At 35.6% G+C, this 16698-nt stretch overlaps 1 protein-coding gene across 7 annotated transcripts in view; it reads right to left on the reverse strand.

The window, feature by feature from the left end:
• The window catches only part of RALGAPA1 (Ral GTPase activating protein catalytic subunit alpha 1), a 269354-nt gene that overhangs the window by 13033 nt on the left and 239623 nt on the right, over window positions 1-16698 (reverse strand). The window lies entirely within an intron of this gene.

Genomic DNA, 16698 nt, shown 5'->3' on the forward strand with positions numbered 1-16698 from the left:
ACTCATGAACCATGAGATCATGACCTGAGCTGAAATCAAGAGTCAGATGCTTAACTGACTGAGCTACCCAGGTGCCCCAAAAGGTAGATTTGGTTTTGAAGAAGCAACAACCCTTCATTCTCTACAATTTTCTTAATAGGATTCTGAACTGCTTTTACTGTTAGAAAAGGCAAAACTTTCAGGGTGCCTGGGTGGCTCAGTTGGCTAAGCATCTGGGATTCTTGACTCTGGCTCAGATCATGATGCCAGGGTTGTGGGATGAAACCCCGCATCGGACTCCGCACTGAGTGTGGAGCCTGTCTGAGATTCTCTTCCTCTCTCTCTCTGTCCCTCTGCCCCACTGGCTTGCTTGCTCTAGCTAGCTAGCTAGCTAGATAAGGGCAAAACCTTCAGTTTTGTGATCACTACTTTCATGGCATGGCCAATAGATTTTACAAACATTTAGCTCAACTGTAATTTGTGACTAGTCTCAAAAAAAAAATGGAAGTGTGTGTATACATTATAATGCACATAGGAAGAATATGAAGCATTTTTCACAAAAAGGAGTAATGAAAATTATAATTGTAAACATATATATGAGACCTATCACCACTTAATTTCCTCTTAAGTTCAGATTTAAGGTTTTCTTTCCTAAACAAGATAAAAAATATTGGCTCCTTTTAAAGTGAAGGCAAAGTATGGAATGTTTATATCTGTACTCAGTATCATAGCCTCAGGGATTTAAGGCCCATTCTGAAATTCCTAATTTAGTTAGGCACTTGCCTGCACTCATATATTTCTGTGATTTCTTTGCTGTTTTAGCACATAGGAATTTTATTTCCTTTTTTTGTATAGTTTTCCCAAGAACAGAGGGAGGAGAATTCTGCCTATTAAAAAAAAAATTGGAGTACTACTTATGATATTCACCACATTTCTAAGATGGCTGGTAGATTGAAATTGGCTATGGTGAAAGTTTTCACATCATAGGACTCGACAAATGCCACAAATTAGGGCTTCCTCCCTTCTTTCAGCACTAGTTACTAAACAACAAGTATGCTCCTGCCACTTCCTCCCCCCCGTCCCCCTCCCCGTGTAGGCTTCATGCCCAATGCAGGGCTTGAACTCACAACCTTGAGATCAAGTTCCTGAGCTGAGATCAATCAAGATCAAGAGTCGGACGCCTGACAGACTGGGCCACCAAGGCACCCGCCCCCTTCCAAGTATGCCTTTGTCTTTGTGCTTGTTCTCCTAACAAACTAGCAGGGAGACTAATGTCATGGGGCCAGAGGCCATGTCTTTTATTATCTTTCTATATCCAGCACCTAACACAAGACCAGAAGTACTTGATGTTTATAAATTATAGAAGGAATGAATAAAGTTTTCACAGTCGATTAGAAGACTTGTTATGCAAACAACCCCTTCCTTGAACCCCAATTTAGATCTCCAGAAGCAAAACCTTTTGGGGCCAATATAGTTGGGACTTTCCTAAGATTGGATTTAGAGACAGAGTTTGAATCCTTGTGAGAAAGTTTGGTTCCATCCCACCCTTGATCTTGCTGACCTTCTCTGGAAGAAGAAAAAGTGAATAAAATACAACATATATATATATATACATAAGGTATAACATTAAGAAAAAAGAAAACTAATAACTTAAAATCATAATTGTTAAAGAAGAAATCCTATAAATCTTGAAAGTAATTACAACTCATTACAATTTAGCACTGAACTGTTTTACCCCATTGGTTGTGACAACTTTTTAAATTTAAAGAAATCTTTGGGGTGCCTGGGTGGCTCAATTGGTTAAGCGTCCAACTCTTGGTTTTGGCTCAGGTCATGATCTCATGGTTCGTGAGTTTAAGCCCTAGCTGGCCTCAATGCTGACAGTGCAGAGCTTGCTTGGGATTGTCTCTCTCTCCCTCTCTCTGCCCCTCCCCTGCTTGTGCTCTCTCTCTCTCCCAAAATAAATAAATAAACTTAAAAAAAAATCTTTAAATTTTGCATAAATTCTACAATGGTATGAGACAACAAATTTAGTTAATAAACTATTTCTATTCATTTCAATGGCCATCTGTAAAGAAAGGAGAAAGGGAAGAAATGTCAAGAAAATCTCTGTAGATAAAAATCAGCGAAGGGTAATTTCAAAACCATTTTAGGCAGATTTCCAAAACTGCTCTGGCACACTATAAGAACACAGGTAATAACACCCTTGAAAAATAATACTCAGAAATTTAAATATTTAGGTTTTTAAAAAGACTATCTTGAGAGGCATGCCAGGGCATCATTTATTGAGAGTATTTTGGGGCAGTCCGAACTAGAGGAAGATACAACGATCATCTACCAACATTTCTTTCAGTAAGCTTAGCAAAATCGTTATAAAACGTTTATTCACAATAAGCCTTGCCTGGATGGAGAATACAAACATAGATTTGCTCAGAAAAACAAAGCTGCTGATATGTAGAGTCAGCATTAGAACTTTGGTCATTTAATAGTCCAGTGCTCTTTTCTATATCCAATCTCAATGATTTCAGTTTTGTATGGAGAAAAGAAAGGTATAGGAAGCATTTTAGTTAGTTCAAGTATGGCCAACAAAATGTTAGCTTAAATTTGGGGACTGGCAATTTTTGAAAAATGTTTATATACAAGAACATTATATATAATACATAAAAATTCTTGGCACACTTTAATAAAAATGAGAAAATAAACCACATTTGGCTTTTTAGTTCGAAAAGGCCCTGAAATATCTTCAAATATTCTGAAGTGATGTCCTTACACAGGGTCTTAGAGAAATAATGAAAAATAATTTTATTGATATAGGATATATGTAGATATATTTTGCAAGTACATCTCAAGGATCGTGTGGCTAATTTATTTGCAGTAATAAAGGGGCATGTTTTCTTGAAATATACAGGGCAATGAAGTATCCCATGAACTATTTACTAGGCATGGCTCACCTATAAGATGAAAGTAATATACTTGCTTACATTATAAAGCATCTGGTAAATTAATAGTCCATTTCTTTCTTACAGTAGCTAATTTCATCAAGAAACATGCAGTGTAGCTCATATTCAGTAAAAATAAAATTCCCCCAATAGAACAAATCTTGGTATTGTTTATTTGTACTATGTTAATAGAAATTCTTCTGAAAGTCTGCAACAGGTCATAACAAATTATTGTGTATGATTTTTATGATGCATTATATTAAATTCTTTAGTAGTTGCCACTACGCAATGAGGGAAAAGCTGTGATTTGTCAGAGTAGACAAAGCTGGGCTTTAATCCATCCTTTTAACCATACTGCCAAGTCTATATTGTTTTCACTGCGTCTCAATTAGGAGACAGGCAGGACACCTGGTACTTCTTTATCTAAGTCCCATGGGCTGCCAGATGACTCAAAATCCATAACAGGTGCTAAGGCAGTGTGAGGATAGTCCTATTATTGAAAGCTGGAGTTGAATAAAATTTGGACCATATATAATTGCTCATAAATCAGCCAATTACTAAATGAAAACATTAAGTAAAAAGTTGATAAGCCCAATTCTACCAAAGTTCATGTAAATACGTTTAAAAAGATTAACCTTAAATAAATAGGATTAAAAACTTAAACCTCCCTAAAGGTTCTAAAAATCCTTCCTGATTTAATAATCCAATAATCACTGATGGTTTCTAAAAAGCACTAATATGATTATGGAATATGTGTATCTATTCCACTTTCATGAAAGTTGTATGAAGTAAAACATCTAAAAGAAAAACTAAGTTACCTAGATTTCAAATTTAATATGAAGTTAAAATTTTAGACTTTCATTCTTGGTAAGATGTACTTAAAAATGTTATCGTACATAATAAGACTTTCACAGTCAACAGAACTACTTCAGAATCACAAGTATTAGATTAAGAGTTTAAAAAACATTGGGGGATGACTAGAAACAATCTGTATTGTTCCTTTTGGGAACAAAAATTTCAATACGTTAAAGTTGAGGAAATGAACTTATGTGTTTGAACTAAATACTAAACTTGGACTCTTGTTAGAAGATGGCAAAAGGGAAAAAAATTACTAAATAAGTGAAATTTTACAGTGTACAATTACTTACGTGTTATCTCTCCCTAAATGTGTACTAACTTAATTAAGATTTTGTTTAAATGCTGTAATTATCAGGAGTACAGAAAAAGTGATTTATTATCATGGTAAGTAGTTACAAAGTACAACAAACTGTCATTTAAGACTGTGTCATAGAATCTATGATAAACAGTATATTGGCTTAAACTAATGCACTATATGCCCCTAGGGAATGATGGGCTTAGAGACTGGACTTTAACATCAAAATCTACCCATTAATCTTGACTTAAATATAATCTACTCTGCAGTAAAAGGAAGAATGGGCATTCAATGAATTACTGGTTTTGAAATACTGCACTGGTGTCCATTTACTAAAAGCATTTAAGGGGACATGAGGAGATGGACCACTAGTACCTTTTACAGACTGTTACCATTTCACAAAACATGCATTTGATTTTCCACCAACTTAGCAAGAGCATCCCATTAAAAAAAAATTATAAACTAAAAAAGTTTTCTGAAAATATCTCTCTGATCCTTTTAAAGGACATGTTGTCGCATAAGGTATAATATTGCAATATAATTTGGTCACTTAAGTTCAGATGAAATAATCATCTATGGAAATATACTGTAGGCTTAAAAAAGCTCTAATTTTTTTTTAGGATTGGTTGTAGATCATTGTTTCTTTGCATCAGAACCACCAACTGCTTGATTTGACTGACCAGAAAATGCAAACACCAAGAGTACTGTTTATACAAATATCATGGCCCACAATGCTTCATAAAAAGGGAAACCCTCATATCTTTAAAGATACTCGAAACAGACTTCAAGGAGAGAGAACCAGGAGTGACTGAAATAGTTACCAGCTACCCATTTAAATAATAAATATGGTATTTAACCTTAAGATTTGCTGACTAGTTTATCTATGATTATTTTAGCACTTGCAATTGTTATGTATAAGATTAATTTGCATTTCTACATTAATACAGCTTATAGGTATTCAGATGATATTTGGGAATTCTAAAAAGCATAGTATAAAGGAAATTAAGCCAAGTTTGTCTTTAACTTTATCTGATACATTAATTGTGGTGGTTTTTAATCCATTTTCCCTTCTTTTAAATTCAAAAAAATTTTTTGTGAACATTAAAAAAATATATTGTTTTTATCTAAACAAAAATATCATAAAGCTAAACTGACTTTTGCTCTGCTATAATCTGGTGGGTTTAAAATAGATAATGGCATGTTAACAAGGCATTACTCCAGGTGGTTGCTTAAATATATTTATTTGCTTTCTTTTTGATAGTAGGTATGTGCTAAATAAAAGTCAACACTCCTATCAAGACAGTAAATGTAGAAACATCAGTTCTACAACAGCTATTTTTGCTCCTTCTCTTTTCTGAACAGCAATTAGTAAGGCAACCCCTTCCCCTCCTCCCTAGTGCTGTCAAGCTGTTCAGAGCAGTTTGCAACTCGACAATGGTACCATTGTGAATGCTCTCTGGGCTTCCTTCCCACAGAGAGTTAAATGGGCAGTTCCTGCTGCCCATGATTGGTGTCCAGTGAAATAATACTCAAGAGCCAGGTTTTATCAGCTTCACGCCAAAGAAGTGAAGCCAGGGAACCCAAGCCTTCATATCATACTGGACCATATGCCAACCCTGATGGCCCCAAAGGTTTATCACTAAGAATCAGGATCCATCATGTCCCTTGTGAAATTTCACTTCACATACCTTATGTGAAATGCAAAGCTTCACTAAAAACCGAACCTTCTTTACAATTGGCATGAACAGATGGACGGTAACAGTGGTTTGGCAAGCAAAAGTTAAGATTTAAATAGGCTGTATTCTAGTGTTTGAGAGGAAAAAGCAGTTAGAAGAAAATGGGGAGATTTGTGATCCATAGTTTAATTTTAATTCCATTATTGAGTTATTAAAAATTCAATGGCAAAAGCCCTTATGTTCAGTAAAAGGAAAAGAATGGATTAAAAGCACTGCAATTCCTATGTCAAACAAGGTTAAAGACTAATTTCAGCTTTACATCCTTCATTCTTTGCTATCTGAAATCCCCAAATAGCATCTAAATCTGTTTTTATATTAAACAAAGACTAAAATAAAACTTGTAAAATATGTAGTAGGTGTAGTGAATGATAATATGAACATACCAGTGCACCTTAATCACCAATCAAAAAAAAAAACGTAAGGGTTTAACAGAGAAAAAAAAAATCCCTGTTCTATCACAGGTAAGAATTTAATAAAGATGGAAGTAAAGAAACTTCAAGTTCTATGATTTTTTATTTTTGTTTTTTATTTATTTTTGAGAGAGAGAGGCAGGGGGGAGACAGGAGGGAGGGAATCCCAAGCAGGCTCCACGCTGTTAGTGCAGAGCCCAGTGTGAAGCTTGATCCCACAAACTGTGAGATCATGATCTGAGTCGAAATCAAGAGTCTGCTTAACTGACTGAACCACCCAGGCGCCCCAAGTTTTGTTATTTTTAAAGACTTTTTGCTCAATACCCGATAGAGTTCTCTACCTTCTTTCTGTTGCACTATGATATGAACCAATTGTTAAGACTGGCATATGTAGGGGCTCAGTCGGTTGAGCGTCAGACTCTTAATTTTGGCTCCTGTTGACTTGCGGTTCATGGGATTGAGCCCCACACTGGGCTCTGTGCAGACAGCACGGAGCCTGCTTGGGATTCTCTGTCTCCCTTTCTTTCTGCCCCTCTCCCACTCATGCTCTTTCTCAAAACAAACAAACAAACAAACAAACAAACAAACAAGGTTGGCATATGTAGACCACACTGCCACTCTGGATTCGACAAAGCAGGTAAGAGATGGTGAGGTGCTTTCCTTTCCTTTGCTATTTTTGTTGTGAAGCCAATGTACTATCAGACTAGGATAAAAAAAAAAAAAAACCAAAAAATCAAAAACACTTCATTCATCAGTAACAAAGTATAATAATGTGTAAAAGCACAACAATGTATAAAAGTACTTTATAGGAAAAGTGTAAAGAAGGCCTGTTATGCAAAAATATAAGTCTATCATATAACAAGATTATGAAAATCTCAAGTGCCTTTTTGAAATGGCAGATATGTGTAAATATTATCAAAACACTTAGGGAACTTCTTAGTCTCATTAAGAAAAATAATACTAGTTGTTATTAGCCTGGCAATTACTGTATACTTAAGTATAAAAAATACTTTAAATAATAATCTTATTTTAGAAAGGCTTTACTATAAAAGGAAAATACATTCAAGCTGTGCTCTGCTATTCAAGAGGTAAAAATGATATAAAAGCAGAAGGAACTGTCACCTTAGACACCGGCTGTTATATTATTGGTAGTAACATTAAAAAATCAAGTTTATGGTTTGGTTTTGATTCTTCTGCTTGACTACATTTTCTGGTTTTGACCTCAGCTGCTATTACTCTTCCCTTTGTTTTATATCACCTGGTAGTGAGGAACTCCTTGTGTTTCTCAGCCACATTACACTTTTATCCCTTCATGCCTCAGTAAAACCATTCCTAATTCTTCCTCCCTACTATCCTCTCCCACTGTAATAAAATTAATCATCTTTACCATCTTATTTTGTAGGTATCACTATTGCTGGACTCCTCATCAGAGGCATTTCATTCATTCACTCATTCTTTCATCCATCTACCTATCCCCATACCTACCTACCCAAGCACAGGGCTCTCTCTTTCTCCTGTACCAGACTATAAGCTCCATGAAAGCAGTAACTATCTTGCTACCCCTAGCTTTTCTCTCACACCACTTCCCATATAGAAGGTAGTCAACAAATACTTGGTGAAAAAAAATGAGAGATCCAAAATTGCTTTTTTGGGATGAAGAAATATAGACTTTTTTTTTTCCCCCTTACATGAACAAGGTTGGATGCCATTATCAGATGCCATTCAACTTCTATTGAGATAATCACTTTTCCCCCCTTTTATAATGACTTATTTCATAGATTTTTATTTATTTCTGAAAGGATCTTAAACATACTTAGTCATTTTGCTGTTGTTCAATATAGCTTTTTTTTTAATACTTAAATTTGTCATTGGTGTATTGAATGTTTTTGGTAGAGAATAACAATTGAAAATATCTGTATAATTAATACAATGATAATAGAAATAGAAGTCGGTCATATACTGAAGTCATTTTTGTGAGCTCCCATTGTTTAAATATAGGAAAAGTAATATTATTGGTCTACATTAGTAAAATGATAATCTCTAGAGAACATTAAGATGCTATTTTCAGACATTGGTTCAATTCTATAGAATAAGTTTCATTATTATCAAAAATTCATTATGTATCAGAGAGATTTATATTTACTGCTTTTATCTTTTTGAAAGGACAAAGGCAGATTTGCTAGACCTAAACTAACACCTTTAAAGGTATACAATAAAATATTCCCACACTGACTGTAAGGAAGCCTCTCAAAATACCACTAACATCATCAATAGGCACTTATTGCTATTCCTTAAAAAGAACAGCTGAACAAATTAAAAGTGATACAAGAATACATTAGCGTCATAATAGAAATGTTGCACATATCCAGGGTTCCTGTGTAAATAATTACTCTGTGTGCATACATAGACTATAAGGTTTGGCAGTAAAATCCAGGTCAGGGGAGAGGGATGCTTAATTACAAGCTTAAAAAAAAACCATCTTCAATAGCAGTGCCCATGTCTTTAACACAGGAGACTGAAGCCGGCTCCCACGACAGAGCACATTGTTAAGTAAATAAGTACCTTTGTCAGCTCTTGGAGAGGTCATACTACAATGATTAATATCAAAGGCACAAGGGCTGCAAGCACTTCAAAAGCCACAAAACCTGGATCACTTAGTTGATAAGGCATTTTATTTAAAGAACCATTTTCTCTTTTTTGAAGTATGAATGACCATAATCATAAATCTTAGAGTTTGTAACAAATAACCAGTTTGTCCATGAAGTTTAAGACTTTCGTTTAGAAAGTAGGTAGAATGAATGGCACTTACAAGATATTGAGGGCTCCTAATGGAATGAATCAGTGACGTAGGTGGTGCAAAAGTTTAAGTAAAACTGAAGACCTCAGTAATACGTAGACTCCTACCGCCACCCCCCACAGCTCTCCTGTGGCTGCTGCCTTCCTTGCCATTCAGCAATAAGTATAAGCCTTCAGGACTACAGCCATGGCTGCCTTCCTCCTTGGGGGCTGTGTGTGAGGGACACCAAATCGTACTCTTCCTAAGACGACATCTGTCACTTCATCAAGACACAAGTGTCTTAGCTCCGTTTTCTCCTTGACAGATCTTGCCTTCCCTCCCCTTCCTCTGACTGTAAGAAGTGGATGGAAAAACCTCACTGATTATTGATCTCTGATTATTTTCATTAAACCAAATGTTCTCTAATAAAAATATAATGATGAATCAGTCAAAATACAGCACCCTTGTGTCTACCCTATTCTGGCTTGGTCATGTTATCAGATAGTTTCTATTGCTCTTAGGTTTCCAGCATGCTCTGAGAGTTGTAGCCTAGGCTAATATAAACCACAAATTATAACAACAAAAACAAAGAACTTGTTTTTAAAAGTACATTGGGAAATGAATAGAAATTTTGTTAAAAGGAAAAAATGAATAGTTAATCCATCTACCCATGAATCCATCTACCCTACCCTGTACTATTACCCAAATTGCTAGCCACTTACTGCTGTGCTGAAAGTCAGTAAAACCAGTTTAAGTAAGACTCATTAATATGTGCACACACATGGTAAGTCCTATAACAAATGTTTTAAGACTAGAAGGAAATCTTTTTTTTTTTTTTTTTTTTACAAAGTTACTTTGGGTCATACAGAATGAGTATATTAGGTGGAAGACAGTAGAGAAAGGCATTCTTTGCGCAAAAACAGAGAAAAAGAGAAGGGCATTTAGGGATGATAAATATGGTCTAGCTCGACCCATGTAGGGTGTCCTGGGTGTCAGTGTGGTGGGAGATGAGCACAAGGATGGGGGGGCAGAGCTGGAAGGAGTACAGGTATGTTTGACAAAACTACAGTGAGAAATATGAGGTTGGGAAGGTTAATAAGCTAGTAACAACTGCTTGCACGTAGCCAAAGAATTCAGATAAGAATTGCAGTACACGGTCAAGCCATCACAAGTCTTACACTTGATCTTAGCCAAAAGGCCGAGAAGCGATATCATCACAAGTCTTTTAGTATACTTATATTTGTGTTTTAGAGGAGTATCTCCAGTGTAGAGGATAATAATATCACCATCAAGTACCAGGTAGCTATCATTTTCTGAGCTCTTGCCACATGACAGGCTGCTTAGTGCTTCATCTAGATAATTTCACCTAATCCTTATAACAGTGTTGAGTTTGGTACTCTTTTTTTTACAGATTAAAATAAAATTAGACAAAGACAGTGACACACTTATTAAGTGGTTCTGGACTCAGAAGCCCAGGCTGATTTCCCAACAATCAGCTTCCATACTTTAAAATATAATTTATAAATTAAGGACAGTCCATATTTATGAATATTATCTTTCTGAAGAAATAATCTTCAAAACACAGTATACATAAAATTAAGTAGTTTCTCAATAAACTCACTTTCTTCTTAACACGAAATGGCAGCAATATTGATGGGCCTCCCTGAGAGGTTTTATATAATGTTCTATCATAATGAATGGCAAACTACATTAGTGGAGCCAATCAATTACATTTCATTTCATTTTGGCTCTCATACTTTTGCAACAAGTTCTTTACATTTGAGTAGTTGAACTGCAGGGATAACAAACTGTGACTAATTGAAGAATGATCATTGACTTCTGGTAATTTGTCTGATAAAGTTAAACAGAAACCCAATTCTGGCATTTACAAAAAGGTCAAATCTAAACAGATTAGAAGAAATCAAATAATATTGGTTCAGCAGGAAAGAATATTAAACCTAGGAAGAATGTGTTTTTTAAGGATGCCATTTAACTTTATAATATCCCCCATACTGAGTATTTCAGAATATCACGTATGTACATAAATGCATGCATGCATGCATACATACATACACATAAAGCCCCAAAATACAAATTACAAGAATTATAACATACATATTGCATTCCATCTAATAAAATCTCATCCTCTGAGGCCCAGATTTTCTATGCATTCTTCCCTTATTTTCTTACTTTGAAAGCAATGACTTCTTCTTTGGAACTCCTAAAGCATTTTATCTTATAACCCTACTATCCTGTGTTATATTTTATCTTGTGTTATAATTATTAATTTACATTATTCTTTCTCCTATTAAATTGTAAGCTTATTGGGGAAACAATTATCATCTACAGTTGAACCCTTCAACAATGTGTAGGTTACCAACACCCCCATGTAGCCCTAAAATCTGTGTATAACTTTTGACTTCTCCAAAACTTAACTACTAATAGCTTACTGCTGATAGGAGCCTTACTGGGAACAGTTGATAAACACGTAATTTGTATATTATATGCATTTCATACTTTATTAAAAAAAATTTTTTTTAACGTTTTATTTATTTTTGAGACAGAGAGAGAGCATGAACGGGGGAGGGGCAGAGAGAGAGGGAGACACAGAATCGGAAACAGGCTCCAGGCTCTGAGCCATCAGCCCAGAGCCTGACGCGGGGCTCGAACTCACGGACCGCGAGATCGTGACCTGAGCTGAAGTCAGACGCTCAACCGACTGAGCCACCCAGGCGCCCCTCATACTTTATTTTTTAAAACAGAGGTATACATTAATTTTTTTTTAATGTTTATTTTTGAGAGAGAGAGACAGAGCATGAGTTGGGGAGGTGCAGAGAGACAGGGAGACACAGAATCCGAAGCAGGCTCCAGGCTCTGAGCTGTCAGCACAGAGCCCAACGTGGGGCTTGAACCCATGGACTGCAAGATCATGACCTGCTAAGTCTGACATTTAACCCAATGAGCCACCCAGGTGCCCCTATATTTTTTATGTTTATTTATTTATTTTGAGAGAGAATGGGAGACAGGTAGAGAGAGAGGGAGAGAAAGAATCCCAAGCAGGCTCCTTGCTGTGCTCAGCACAGAGCCTGACACAGGGCTCAATCTCATGTCTATGAGATCATGACCTGAGCCAAAATCGAGTCGGATGCTTAACTGACTGAGCCACCCAGGTGCCCCTCATACTGTATTCTTAAAGTAAGCTGAAAAAAAAAGTTAAGAAAACCATAAGAAAAAATACATTTACAATAGTATACAGTATTTATTGAAAAAAAAAATCCACATGTAAGTGGACCTGCACAGTTCAAACCTATGTTGTTCAAGGCTCAACTGTGATTTGTCTCTACATGTCTCTCAAATCTTTACTACAATCATAAAAGTGATCAGTAATTTTTTTTTAAGTTTATTTATTTTGAGAGAGAGTATTTATTTTGAGTATATGTGTGCACATGCAAGTGGGGGAGGGGCAGAGAGAGAGAGGGAAAGAGAGAATCCCAAGCAGGCTCCTTGCTGTCACTGCAGAGCCTAATGTGGGACTTGGTCTCACAAACCGTGAGATTATGACCTGAGCTGAAATCAAAAGTCATATGCTTAACCAACTGAGCCACCCAGACGCCCCAGTAAATATTTTTGATAGAAGAGAAAGAGTTCTATCTCTTGAACTGGTGGTGGTTAAACTGTAATTATTCACCATATAATATATTTAGAATTTATGTACTTTTCTCAAATTATATTTTACAGTAAAAAAGGTTAAAAAGAAATATTTAAGAAAAATGGGACATGTGAGATGGTTAATTTTACATCAACTTGGCTAGACCATGGTATCCAGTTTTTGGTTAAACACCAGTCTCGATGTTGCTGTGAAGTTATTTTTTTAGAGGCAATTACCATTTAAAATCAAGAGACTTCGGTGGCTCAGTTGAGTGACCGACTCTTGATTTCAGCTCAGGTCATGATCTCATGGTTCGTGAGTTCAAGCCCCACATCAGGCTCTGCTCTGACAGCACAGAGTCTGCTTGGAATTGTTTCTCTCTCCTCTTTGTCCCACCCATGCTCACTCTCTCTGTCCCTCAAAATAAATACATAAATATTAAAAAAAATTAAAATCAGAGGCTTTGAGTAAAGCAGATTACCTCTGTCATGTATGTGGGTGCACCTCAACCAATTAATCAAAGGCATTGAGAGAAAAGACTGAGGTCCCCACAGAAGTAAGGTATTCTACCTCCAGATGACTTCTGACACAGATTACAATATCAACTCTAGCTAGAACTCCTGCAGGTTTCAGACTTGCCAGTCCCCACAATCATGTGAGCTAATTCCTTAAAATTAATCTTTCTCTATCTAGGTATACACTTCCATCTAATTGATTGTTTCTCTGGGAACCCTAATACAACATGATTACATACTGTAACGTCTAAAAATTTCTTTTTATGATAAATCTCATGTTAAAAAAAAGAGAGTACATACATGATAGCATCATATTTAACATTTGTACATACTTGAAATGTCTCTAGGATCATAACAAATAATTGCTTTTAAATTTTTATTTAATGTATAGAGTCTTGATAGCTAAGATCATGAAATTAGTACTTTGTAATTATTATCCCCACTACAAAAAAGCCAAAAGAAAGAAACAACCCAATCCCAACCTCTGCGCGCGCGTGTGCGCGCGCGCACGCACACGCACACACACACACACACACACACACACACACACACACACAGGTTAACTAACAAATGATGGCTAAGATCAACCTGAAATTCCCCTCAGGGCCAATGGTTACCCAGAATCTGCCTATTCTTCCTCCCCAGCATTGCATTTCAATTCTAATTGCATGATCAAACCAACAAACTGAGCTTGAGACCAAAAAAAAAAAAAAAAAAAAAAAGGCAAAAAAAACCAAAAAACAAAAAAAAACCCCTCGCTGACAAAGACCAAGGTTGCAAGAAAATGTTTTTCAAGTACAAGTAATGCAAGAAATGACAAGTGAAGTGAAGGAGAGGTTTCAAAGCTTGAAAGACAGTCATCAATACTGACAGATTACTGTAATTCTGGCTGCCAGCATGATCGATTTGGACAGCATATGACAATCAATATTGTCCTCATTTAGTGAACAACATTAGATTCATAGTTACAGAAGATGTTCCCAGGATAAAATTTAAACTGTATTTAATGATCATAAATAGCACAATTTATGCTGTGGAATCTTAGTGGGTACTTTCACTGGGCATAAAATAACTAACGCAGCAGTACAATTATCCAAATATAACTGAGTTTATTACATATTCTTTTATCCTCTTATTTCTCTTATTAAAGTAGTAACTGGTGGTTTTCAAAGCCTACTTCTATTTCAGTTTCTTTTGTAATTTTTGTTAAATTCTATTGATCTGTTTTAGGACACGTGATTTTTTTTCCTTAATGGGAACTTACCTGGATTTGTCAAAAAACATACATTGTAAAATTTAATGTATTTCTGAAATATATATTTGTTTTTTAAAATTAAAAGACATCTGTAATTCAAGATCTTAATAACATCTAGTTGTAATTTAGTATATAAGGTTTCATTGAAAAATCAAGCAATCTACCTGTGTGAAATCATTTTCCCTGATACTTAGTATTAATATAGAACTTCATGAATCTTTGTAAAAGATGACTATATATTTTTCAGATTAGCAAAGGCTAAGAGTATCTTTATTATATCCTTTTATATCCTTAAGTAGTATGGGGAAATAATTTCCATATGGCTTCTAAATTCAAGCTTCCAAGTCAAGAAAAATTTCTTTGATTTGATTTTATGTTTTTATTCTGTGTGTTCCAGAAGCGGTTTTGCTGATGGAAATTGCTCATATTGGCTGTGTAAATAGTGTTCATGTTTACTCTTTACATCTGAAATTATCTCTCATCTTAGAAATTTTCTCCAATGTTGCATCTATTAATGTCTCAGCAAGATTAAGAACTTCGTGAAATAGGCCTGAAAATCCAATACAGTCAATTAACCTACCAACCAACCAAACATAAAAACTCAATTAGGCAATTCCTTGGTGTTGGGTAGAGTTGTTTTATATTGACTGTAATCTTTACACATAACAGAATTAATCACTGCACAAAATAATGTACCTTATTTCATTTCCTAAGCACATCCAAATTCATTACCTCATTTAATCTTGACAATAATTCTGAGATGGGTATTATCTTTTTTTACAGACAAAGAAAGTGAGGTCTAGAGATTCTATGACTAGACCAAGATTACAAGGCAGAGCTTGAGTTAAAATCATTATTTTCTAACTGCAAACCCAGCCACCATACCTCTAGTGTAACATGTAAATCTGAAATAGTTCTCAAAAGAGTATAAACTTAGGTGCAGGAAAAAGAAATTAAGTCATAGCCCCCAACACTTTTATTTTGCATTTTTAACTACTTGGTAAGGTGTACATCTTAAATATTTGTACTTCAGGCCAGAAATAGTTTGTGTTTGCTCAATAAATGGAGTTCCTGTTTTATGACACAAGAGGCAAATAGAATTTTCTACTACAATCTAATTTCTCTCTCACCACTTTCCCAAAAGATTTAAGGCATTCTTTCAACTGTGTCTTAAATGAAAGGGCGGAGGACACTAACCTTAGGATGAACATCAGGATCAGGCCATGATCAGAAAGACAACCTCAGAGGAGTTGACAATGTGGATAAAATGAGCTTATGGGTAATAATCTGCTCATTCCTTGTAGGATTAGCTACCTTTCTAGAGATATTCAAGAAATAATAAACTGAATCCCTACATTTCACAATGACCACTTCAAATCTGATCTTTCAACTTAAAGTGAAGATATAACTGTCACAAGTAAGAAATGCTATATAAATGTCATTAAGCTTAATCAATATATAATGCCATGATCCACCTATAATTCCATTTCACAGTGTCAGAATACATGAGAAATTACATAGGAATCAGATTGCTTAAGTCAATTTTCATCAAAAGAAGAGAATATATGTGGCAGACTTACGATAAATCCATTTCATGTGGAATAGAACTCAGGATATTTTAAAAAGCCTTCCCTGTGAAGCTTAACATCCACAATTTATTAAGAAAAATAATTGAAATGTTTTTAATCATATAGAAAAAGTATATGGAAATAGAAATTCATTTCAGAAAGCAATTAAAACTGTGTCCCAGGCATTGTTCTAAGAGCTTTATGCATACTGACTCATTCAGATCTTATAACACAGTGAGCTAGGTGTTATCATCCTCATTTTATAGATACGGAAACTGAGGCTCAAATTATTTAAATAATATTCCCAAGGCTAGATAGCTAAGCATTTGAGTCCAGAAATCTGGCTCCAGGAGCCATGTTCTCTTTTTTTTTTTTTTTAATGTTTATTTTTGAGAGAGAGAGCAAGCGAACACAAATGGGGGAGGGGCAGAGAAAGAGAGAGACACATAATCTGAAGCAGGCTCTGTGCTCTCCCCACAGAGCCCGACGTGGGGCTCAAACCCACAAGCTACGAGATCATGACCTGAGCTGAAGTCGGACACTTAACCAACCCAGGTGCCCCTCCAGAAGCCATGTTCTTAAACACCCATGTCCTCTCATACTTCCATGTCTTTATCTTGTTCCCTCTGCCTGGAATGCTCTTCTTAATCTCATCCACCTGATTACCTCTTATTCATCATCCTTTAGTATTCAATCCTCACATTTCTGAGGCTGCTTC

This window comes from Panthera tigris, chromosome B3, assembly GCF_018350195.1.
Source record: "Panthera tigris isolate Pti1 chromosome B3, P.tigris_Pti1_mat1.1, whole genome shotgun sequence".
Classification (NCBI taxonomy): Eukaryota; Metazoa; Chordata; class Mammalia; order Carnivora; family Felidae; genus Panthera; species Panthera tigris.